Source organism: Lynx canadensis, chromosome B2 (genome assembly GCF_007474595.2).
Source record: "Lynx canadensis isolate LIC74 chromosome B2, mLynCan4.pri.v2, whole genome shotgun sequence".
Lineage (NCBI taxonomy): Eukaryota > Metazoa > Chordata > Mammalia > Carnivora > Felidae > Lynx > Lynx canadensis.
Genome location: NC_044307.1, coordinates 2,396,484 through 2,407,900, shown reverse-complemented (window position 1 = coordinate 2,407,900; position 11,417 = coordinate 2,396,484). Strand labels below are relative to the sequence as shown.

Here is an 11,417-nt window from a genome sequence, read left to right as displayed (position 1 = left end):
TGCCAGCCCAGCCCCAGCTCAGAGTCAAGGCACCCTCTCGCCTGCTCATAAGGGTCTCAGTGTCACACCGGCAGGTCACCATACTCGGGAAACGATACTGAGAGTTTGTGACTGCCTTCATCTTCTACCTCCCAGAGGCAAAGGGCAGATCTCTGGTGCGACATGAGGATCTGTGAAGTCATCCTGAGATAGTGTCCTTTTGCTTAAGAAAAATGCATGGATGACCCAGTTCTGGTATAGTCAGCCTTTGTATTTCCTGGAGACACTGATCCTACATGTCCTTGTTCCTATCCCCAGAGCTGTAATTAGGCAGTAACTTGGAATGAGGTAGGAAAGTGGCTTAGATCCCACTGAGAAGGTGAGTAAAGGTGAGTAAAATGGCACTAAGTCTCTGTGTTGCTCTAGGAATAGATTACTTTATTATCAGTTGCAATTGTTCACAAACAAGGTGGTTTATCTGTATGCTTACATGGTGAATTGTGTAACGTAACAGACCCTGAAAGTTCATGAAATATAAGAACTGAGTGTAATTGTTCTTTACTGATGCCACCAGGTAATTCCTAGACTTTTGATTAATGTAGTACATGCATTGCACTCTCTGTGTACATGTGGAAAATAATTAAATATGCCTTGTTTCTGGGAATAACATATGGCCTTCAGTATTAGAATATTAGAGTATGACACTATATGCTTTCATACTTTCCCTTTGCTTCCTTATTGTGTGTATTTAGATAATATTCTTCTCTATGCTTAAAACTTATTGTTAGTGGCTATCATTGTTAAATATGTATTTTCTCCCCAAATATCTAAAGTGTTCATGGAATTTTAAAAATTGATGTTGAAAATTACAACAGGAAACTTCCATTTAATATATATTGTTTCATGGAAAATTATTTTGGCTTTATTTTAACAACAAGTGGTGACCCTTGAAACGAGTTTTAATACTGATTTGAACGGGCATCCTGGTGGCTCAATCAGTTAAGCGTCTGACTCTTGATGTCAGCCAGGCCATGATCTCATGGCTTGTGGGTTTGAGACCCTCATCTCTCTGTGCTGAGAGTGCAGTGCCTGCTTGAGATTCTCTCTGTTCTTCTCTCTGCCCCTCCCCCACTTTCCCTCTCTTTCTCTCTCTCTCCCTCTCTGACAATAAATTCTAAAAATACCATTTGGAGAGAAAAAAGTAATAACAAACCTAAACATTTACATATTGATGAATTAGAGAAATGACGTGGTGTATATGTGTGTGTGCATGTGTGTGTGTGTGATTGCACTGAGGTGTTGTGTAAAATACACTAGGTTCCATCCTTCTCTCCTTGCACATGATCATGAATGGACTCTTGCATCAACGCTGTGGTGACCTGCCCAGATGCTCTTTACCTGCTGTGCCTCCAATCCAAACCCTACTTATTATGAGTATGGGCTCCAAGGTTCAGAGCCATTCCCTTTTTGAGAGAATTGCCCTCAGCTGTAAGGGAGCCACATTGCCAAGCAGGCTGGGGAACATACATTGTGGGGGCAGCTCACAGCCAGTGACAGACTATGGGATGTACAATAGTTGCCAATGCCAAGGCAGGCCTGAATCTGATGCCATCCATGCTCCAGAGCTGTGCTGCCCAATAGTTTAGTAAGTAGACACATACGTTTTTTAAACTCAAATTCATTAGAATTAAATAAAATGTAAAATTGAGTCTCTTAGCTAGGACATTTAAAATGCTCAGGTATGACAGGTAGAGAGTGTGCATGGTATTGGACAGTGAGGACAGAGAATTTCTACCATCACAGATGGATGGTTCTTCTGGAGAGTTCTGGCCAGCTTCTCATGGGATCAGGCTCCTGCTGTTCCACTGGAGACCACATCCTTGCTTAGCAACATTTTCTGCTGTTTTCCTTCCTTCACCCTGTTGATCCCGAGAGCATTCTCTGGCTAAACAACACCCTGTTGAAATCCTACCTCGTCGTCTTTTTCCTACCCTACAGCCCTGTCAGTGTTCATCACATCTGTCATTTCCTATGTAGTGATGGCTGTATCTCCTCATTTGCTCATCCTGCCTCGTCATCGGGGGCCTGTTCTCATATGTCTGAGGTCAGCTCAGACCCATGAGACAGAAGCATCAAGAAAACAACAGCGATTCAGTTGTAGCACTGAGGCTGCAAAATCTTGCCCCCACTTTTTCAAGATTCATTCAGGAACCAGACAGGGCAGCTTGTTCATGTCAAATATATCAGTGAATGTTATATATTTGAAGTTTATTAAATGGAGACATTATCCTGAGATATTTCCTTTAAGATGTTTTGTGTGCATAGACTAGTATTTAGTCTTGTGGACATATGTATTCTTCCACTAAAACTTAGAATTTTATGTAAGCATGGAGCTATTATGGTAATGGAAATTCCTACTCTATCACCTTATGTGTGTTAGTACTAAGTATTTAACCTCTCACATTTGATTCAGTTCTCTTAATTATTATTGGAACATTGCATTCTTATGACATGTCATTTAAATTATATACTTTTTGATGTGAATTATTACATACAATGGCAATGTCTTTGTTTTGTAGTTCTGTTTAATTTTATTTTCAATAATAACATTTCTTTCTCTTCATATATGATCGGTGCTTTTTCCAAGTACTTATCTCTCATATGCAAAGTCATAATATAGGTGTAATCTATCACTGGACTTTCCTGTACCGTGTCATATCATGATAGTTGCTAGGGACCCATACTTTGCTCCTGTGCCCAGGAAGGACGTGTTCAATATTTCCAGCCAGTTTCAATTACATAGTTTTCCAGATGAATCCATCCCTCTTACTGCAATCAGTCATTTGATGGTACCAAACATAGATGATGGTTCCTAGTCTAATTCCGCCAGTCTTTAAATATGGTAAGAAGGAAATGAAATGCAATTTTCCATTAACCTCAGTGGACACTGGTCCTTTCTCTTGGAAGATTGCTCTGTGTGGTGCACAAGCTTTAAGAGGGGTGGATGTGGAGAAGGGGAGGAGGAAAGAACAGAGTGACTCAGATGACCAGAACATACTCCTGAGTATCGATGGGAGAAAGCGCTTCCCAGCCTGATCTTTCCCATGTCTGGAGTTACTAAAGGATAATAATTTTCCTGAATTTTATTGAGAACAACAGTAGCAGTAACATGGTAGACTATGATATGAGTGCTGTAGTTCCCTCCCTGTGTGCTCTCCAGAATGACACTTGGAGCAATTGTACCACTCAGGGACGATGACATTCTTGTGTCTTCTTCAGTGAGCATCTCCTTTGTCTGATATTTTATTTTTCAACTGAAAACCATAACCATTTTTGTACCTGTCAGATAGATAGCCATTACGTATTCTTTTACACACACACACACACACACACACACACACACACAAACACAATCCTGGAAAGCGGCAAATCATATGTACATGTTCATCTCACTAGGATTTTATCTTTTCTCAACTTTCTTCTTTGTCCTGATTGACATAATATTGTTAACATATATCATTAGTTTATTCTAAAGCTGCAGTAGCATATTGGTGTTTTCTTGGGATGAGTTTACATTTTATTTTTGCCCTTCTTCACTGTGGTAGTGCTTCCTTTATCAGGCACATTAAAAGTTTGTAGGCAATCTATTTCAGGTAAATGTATCAATATGTGTGCGTGTGTGCATGAGACTCAAGCATGGTTTGGTTTCATTTGTTCTTCTGAGCTGCTGTGACTCAGAGGACACGTCCTGTTGTTGCACACTTAGCCTGTCACAAATCACTTTATAATTGTTTCCATTAAGAAAATTTTTCTGCATAGGTTTCTTTGTGTGGAGACCACTGATCATATGTTTATACAAAATCAAAGGAGGTATAAAATAGTGTGAAATACCAACCCTCTCTTTAAATATTATGAATATTTTATGCTGTTTTGCACCTGTTTCTTTCACACACCAATGGGTCCTCCCCATTGAACCTGATTCATATTTTAAAGTCTTAGAAGAATTAAAAATACACGGTATGCCCAGCCATTTGAATATGATACAACCGAAGGACTCATTTTCTGATGCCTCTTAGGTCAGAACTATTCATCTTCTTCAGTTACAGTAAGCATTGGATGAAAATGGTCAAACCCAGGCTCGTGCCTGGGAATGTGTTTGGTGCAGTGTCACTAACTCTGCAAGGTAGTTCCCAGAAAGGTGATGATTGACGTAATGTGGACAGATGTCTGAGATTTTGTATAATACCAAAATTTTGGTTTCTTTATATCTTTCCTTATACTACTATAAGTGTTGCATTGACAGGAAGCTTTGTCAAGTTAAACTCATCAAATTTAGATAAACTCTAAACCCAGTTTTCTGCTGCCTGAGCGGAAAGGGGGCGTCGGCAGAGGCCGCTGGTCCAGGCGGGAGCATCCGTCCGGCTGAGCCATGGCCTGGGCCCAGGAAGGGCGCCTCCCGGCAGCTGCAATCCAAAGGCCCAAAGATTCCCAGGATGCTAGGAGGCGCCAGCACGGTGAGGACTGAGACGTGAGGGTGTATGCGCCTGTCCCCGGGGAGCCCAGCCTCCTGTAGGAAGCCCACTGGGCCCAGCCCGGCAGGACCGCGGGCAGAAGCCAAGTGCCCCGTGTGCTGGACGAGCGGGGACCCCGGCAGCCCGCGTGTGTGCTCAGCCTGCGTGGCGGCTGCAGCCGGCCATCCTGGTCTCACCTACACGACGCGTCCCGTCGCCCCTCTGCCGTCACCCCTGTCCACGGGCAGCCGGGAAGGGTGACGGACACTGCCCAGCTGCTTCCCATCCACCAGGAGCAAGGAGAAGGGGCGGGCAGAGCCCTTTGTGTGAGAAGCACAACCAGGTCCTGACCCTGCTCCATGAGGAGGACCCGCAGGTGACCCGCGTGCGTGCTGGCGAGGCCCCGGGGCAGACTGCCCCTCGCCGCAGGCCAAGGCTCTCGGGTCCCTGAAAAGCAGGTGGCTGATATGTCAGAGATTAATAAGCATTCAAAGCAAAACACCCTCAGAGCGGAGAAGGAAGGTGCAAAGGAAGGCTGGAATTACCCTCTGAATTTGAGGCCCGGAAGCAACTTCTAGAACGTGGCCAAGAAGCAGTTCTTCCGAGGTTAGCCCAGGAAGAGAAGGACATTCAGGGGAAACGCGGTGCAAACCTACCAGCATTTTCAAAGGACACCTGCACACCCACAGGTCGGCTGAGTAAAGTAGCAGAGGACAGTGTGCTGCCTGAACGGGACCGGCTGTCACCCATTCAACACTAATGACGTCTGTTTTGAATGAAGAGGAGGAGGCTACAGGTTTCCTCCCCGAATCCTGCTTGGCAGAAAAGTGTCTAAAAATTTCGAGTGGACACTCTCTGAACCCTGACACGGCACGCCCTCTGTTGATTGTCTCCGAGGACAAGAACCAGGTGAGCTTTCTTTCAGAGAGAAAACAAAATGTTCCTTTTCTTCCAAAAAGGTTTTCAGCCAACACTCTTGTCCTGGGTTTCCCATCGTCCTGGGTTTCCCGTGGTAGGGACCTTAGAGCTGAGAAGGCTGTAGAAATAAACCTGCTACTTTTTACTAACCCACTACCTCAGCCCACATTCCACTTCGCATTCCCTGCTAACTGCAGCTCCAAACCCCGGTTTTCTTTCTCCTGTCAATTCCACGCTCATCTATTGTCTCTCTGTATGTGTATATATATATATATAATATATATATATACACATACACACACACACACACACACACACACAATGGAGTATTACTCGGCGATCAAAAGAAATGAAATATTGCCATTTGCAAGCACATGTATGGAACTGGAAGGTATTATGCTAAGTGAAATTAATCAGTCAAGAAAGACAAAAATCATATGACTTCATCATATAAGGAGTTTAAGAGACAAAACAGATGAAAACTGGGTAAATACATTCTGAGAAATGAAACTGGAGGCTGATAGGACACCATTCACAAAAATGAGCTTGGAATGGATTAACATGTAAACTAAGACCTGAAAGTGTAAAGCTCCCAGAAGACAACGTAGAGAAAACAATTCTTGACATTGGACACATTGACAGTTACTAAGTGAGGCTGTTCTAGCATTGTCCTATCTCTAATATAGCCGACTCTTTGTGATCCAAATATCAAAGCAAACACTGAAAGACTGTAACTTCTAAGTTTTTTAACTTACTGTGTCTCTAGGCATATAGTTTGTTCCATGGGGCTCTTGAGTGGTACCAGATTCTACCAATAGCCAATACCCCCATCACCCCCTGGAAAGTGTTTTTTTTTCCTTTCAATGTGACCTGCAGGGATAAACTGTTACCACAGAGTCTAGGATGTGTTTGTATCTCAGAACATATTGGAAATACATCATGTATGAGCCTGGCACTTCTAAGTAGGATAAGCTCAAGGAAACATAATTTCTTGTAGTAATCATCTTCACAAAAGGGTTCAGAGATTGGCCTACAGGACATTGCCTATGGAGCACATTTTGTGCACGAGCATGTCCGTGGGTGTATGTGTTTAATAATATATTAATATATATATTGCTTCTACCTAAATGAAAACCAAAATGTAACACGTTGTGGCAGACTGTGAGGAGACTCATTCTGCGGGAATAGAGGTGGTTTTTCTAAGAGGGAGGGTGAAACCTGGGAGAGGCTGATTTCAAGCTGGAAAGAACACATTCTTAGCCAACCTGCTTCCTTTAAACACATTAAAACCGAGTTCTCGTTAGAGATAAGTTACTGAAGAAGCTCTCCAAAGAGAGTCTTTCAAAACCATTTCATGTTTCCAAGTGCTTGAAATGACGACTTACAAACGTGAGAAAGCATTATGTGTGACCTGCTACCACAGATTCGGGGGGACGGGGCCCTGTCAAAGGCTTTGACCACTGATCAAGACAGGCCATTGATCATGGAGATCCCAAATAACCCAATCAGTAGAAATGTCCACGATGCTTCTCTGAGACTCAACACACAAGTACACCTGAACAGCCTCATCCTGAAAAGGGGTTGAAACCATTCTCAGAAAAGGCTCACGAATCAGAAGAACTTACACTTCCTAGAGACCTCATAGATTTCATTCCCTCCAGTGGTTAAAATAAATCCACCCAACAATGTAAACCAATAGAATTAAATTTTTTAAATGGAGCAAGTGTGGGAACCCAGGGAGGACCCCCAACGTGGACCTCAACAGCATATTGATCACTTTGAGTAGAAGAAACTAGGGAAAGAGCAGGTGTGAGGACATCACACCCTCCTCTGTCCCCCTGGAAGCAGGAAATATCTCCCAAATGAAAGTCCCTTCCCAGGTCTAAGAAGGAAAAACGACCACTTATCACCACAGGTAGGGACCTTAGAGCTGAGAAGGCTGTAGAAATAAACCTGCTACTTTTTACTAACCCACTACCTCAGCCCACATTCCACTTCGCATTCCCTGCTAACTGCAGCTCCAAACCCCAGTTTTCTTTCTCCTGTCAATTCCACGCTCATCTATTGTCTCTCTATAAAAGGGGCAAAAAACACCTGGTACTTCATTTCTTTGGGTCTTAATGTCCAGATTGGGCCTCCGTGGGGTGGTAATAAAACTTTGGGTGTTTTCTCCAGTTACTCTATCTCATGTCAACTCAATTCCAAAACAGCAGGAAGAGCCATGGGGAAAAAAGGAAATGTCTCCTCCCAGAAGACACTGTCCTCTGTCTAAGGCCACCTAGGGGAGCCCTTCCCCTGACCCCACTGATCTCCAGTCATTCATCCTCTCCTTTCCGCTTCTACACGCAGCCCCCCTTTCCCCTGCGAACCACGAGTCCACACACAGTGGTTCCCACTCTGCACCATCAGGGCTCAAACATGCCACAACACCACTGCGGTGCAAGAAGGCTCTCACCCGTGTCACAAAACAAGCATCCAAAAAGCAGTCACCTGTGAAGGGTGGAGTTGGCAGGGGTCTGTGACCTGCTCCTGCCTCCTCCGTGAGCCCGGTCAGAGCGGGACTCTGGCCAACAGTAGCTGCGAAACGTGCAGACTAGGAGGTACAGGAGCGTCTCACGGGGGTGACGGCGCTCTGATGACTGATCCAGGAGTGAGTTTAGCAGGACGCAGAGGGCGTGTTCAGAGTGCTGTCACTCTACACTGCACACCCTGCCGTTATGCTAACGTGTGACAGCCCTAAGGCCAGGACAGGGCTGCGAAGGTAGAAGGTACGGACACATGAACTCGGAATCTCCCCTCCCTTCTCTGGGCTCACTGGTGCCACGGGGGAGGTCCTGCGGGATGGGTAAAATAGGTGATGGAGATTAAAGAGAGTACATGTGATGATGGAAATGTGGAATCACTATATTGTGCACCAGAAAGGAATATAACACTGTAGGTTAACTCTAATGGAATGACAATAAAAAATTAATTAAAAATAAAATAATAAAAAGCAATTCTATAGACAATTTTTTTGAAAAACAAAGAATTCTGTTTCAAAGGGAAAAAACATTATCACAATGGAGAAATTACACCACAGACTGATATCTGACTAAATTTAACAGGATGGATGTTAGCAAGATTTCTATCAGCTAAATTTTTTTTCCTACAGTTGCCCTCCTACTTCTGGGGAAAAGCTGTGATCCAGTCAGGCTACGAATGTTGTAATAGAGCCATGATCAAACTGCAAGAATAAGCAATAAGCTCCGGCAATTGCTAGAAAATGCTAAAATATTAATATTTATTACAGTGTTCTGGTCGTTTTTATTCTTATTTTGCTATGTATTATGGTGTGTGTAACCGTCATTTGCAATTAGCCATGGAAAAGTGTTCCCAAAGGTAGTGAAACAAGAAAATCCTGAGAAACATTTTGAATATTAATAGGATGCAGATGGTCTAGGAACACTAAATCAGCATCTCTGGAGACTGCAATGTGTCCATGAACTTAGAGTTTGAACACTCACTTGCATAAAAGAGTGAATTAAGGAAGTCCCCATGAGAGTTGTCAGGGGAAATGTTGAGGACACAGAAATCTGAAAGACCATGGCATTAAAGTCTTTCATGACAGGGTCTTCCCCCCCCCCCCCCTCCCAGTCATCTAGAGTCATAGTCCTGACAGAACACCTTCTTCATTGCTCCTGTCACATCCTTGTTCCGCAGGGTATACACGAAGGGGTTGGCCATGGGGGTGACGATGGTGTAGAAGAGAGAAATGAACTTGCCCTGATCCTGGGAGTAGTTGTTGCTGGGCTGGACGTAAATGTAGATGGCTGTGCCATAGAACAGGGAGACAACTGTGAGGTGGGACCCACATGTCCCAAATGCTTTCCTCTGCCCTGAAGCTGACTTTATTCTTAACAGTGCCCTGACTATCTGACCATAGGAGAACGTGATTAATGCCACAGGTATGAGGAGAATGATCACACTGACAAAGAAGATCTCATTCTCATTCTCAGTGGTGTCAACACAGGCAATCTTGAGCAGTGGGGTGACCTCACAAAAGAAGTGATCTATTTTATTTCTCCCACAAAGTGGTACAAGGAAGATGAGCCCCGACTGCAACGAAGAGTTGGCAAAACCAATGAACCACGATGCAGAAGCCATCAGGGCACAGAGACGGGGGTGCATGATCACTGTGTAGTGCAGGGGCCTGCAGACGGCTGCGTAGCGGTCAAATGCCATCACCCCTAACAGAATGCATTCTGTGCATCCCAAACCTAGAGAGACAAACAGCTGAGCTACACAGCCAGCGAAGGAGATAGATTTGTCTGGTCCCCTGAGATGAACCAGCAGCTGAGGAACAGTGCTGGTGGTGTAACACAGGTCCAGAAAGCTTAAGTTGGAGAGGAAAAAGTACATGGGAGTCTGCAGGTGTGGGTCCAGGCGGGACAACGCAATGATGGTTGTGTTTCCCAGCAGGGTGAGCAGATAGAAGATCAGAAGAACCACAAAGAGGACTCGCTCCAGCTGAGGCCGGTCAGAGAAACCCAGCAGGATAAAGCCCGTGAAAGAACTTCCATTTTTCGGGTCCATTCTTTCTTACCACATGTTTCCTGTCAAGATCAAGCATTTAGTAATTTTTAAGAGAAATCTTCAAAAAAATCAAAAGTTGGCAGGGGGTGTGTTTATCATGTTTAAGACCAGTCATGGCATTTTATAAGTAACTATTTGAATAAATGGTGTACTCATTACATTGATCAATTAGTTCCACTTTCGTTCCACATTACCATAAAAAGTCAATCATTAATGAGGAGAGGAGCCAAGATGGTGGAACAGCATGGAAGTATTTTGTGTGTCTCATATCCATGAAATACAGCCAGACCAACACTGAACCATCCTACACTCCTAGAAAACTGACTGGAGGATTAACACAACAATCTGCACAACCTGAACCACAGAATTCAGCAGGTACGTGGCATGGAGAAGTGAACTTGGGGAACGAGAAGGCGCAGGAAGGGAGGTACTATTGTGAGCAGAGAGAGGATGGAGACTGCGGGGGGTGGGGGCGGAGAATACGGGAAAAGCACCCCTCCCCAAAAGCAGCTGGAGGAAAGTGGAAAATTGGATATGGCCGCAGGGACTAAACTAAAAAGGGAGAAAGGAGAAAGGAGAGGGTTTAATTTGAATTAAGACTGTAAACAAGGGGAGCACAAAGGCTGCAACTCTGCAGCTCAATACCTGGCAGTGCTCTGGTGGGAAAGGTGAATCCCCAGGAAGAGAGTGGGGTCTGGGAGGTTCTCAGGCCACATGGGGAAAAGTGGTTCCACTGCTGGAAGGACATTTGGTAGAGACTGTTGAGCCACCTGGTCCCAGCAGACCCCGGAAGGCAGCCAACTTTACTGGTTCTGGGGCAAGGTTGTTGAAGGTAAAGCCTGGTGCTAGATGTGTGTTGCGATTTTCCATAGTCCCTGAAACACTGAGACTACACTGTCTCGCGATCTTTCTTTGGGGCGGGCTGGCACCTGGCCACAGTCTCGGGGCACCAGCAACAGCAGAGTCCAGCGGGCGTTCCTGGGTGCAGCTGACATTCAGCCATTGCTCATTTGGTCATTGCTCAGTCAGACCCTCCCACAGGGGGGCTGAATGGGTCAAGGTTGCAGTCCTTCAGAAGTAAGGGGCTGGAGAAAACAGCCACATCTGAGACAAAACTCGGGAGAGAGGTGCTGCCTGGGGCCTGGTCACAGAGAGTAAAAAAGTGGGGAGTGGACGAGACCTGATGACAGAGGACTGGTGCGTAATTGCTGCTCTGGGAGAAGAGACTGGGTAGCTGGATGGCGCCATTTTCACCATTCCTGCGCATGCGCATATGCACCTACGAGCACCGCAACAATCCACCCCAGTAGGCTAGCAGCACCATCTAGTGGAGAGCGGAGCTGTTACACCAAGCCCTGCCCAACTGGGTGAACTTTGATCTTCAAGAACAAAACCTCACCACCAGCTTAATTTAAGCACTATAAAGAGCTATATGGA

The 11,417-nt window shown here is 44.9% G+C and overlaps 1 pseudogene; it reads right to left on the bottom strand.

Moving 5' to 3' along the window:
• Window positions 1-9,041: 9,041 nt before the first annotated feature.
• Window positions 9,042-9,995, bottom strand: LOC115514758 (annotated as a pseudogene).
• Between the last annotated feature and the right edge of the window lie 1,422 nt (window positions 9,996-11,417).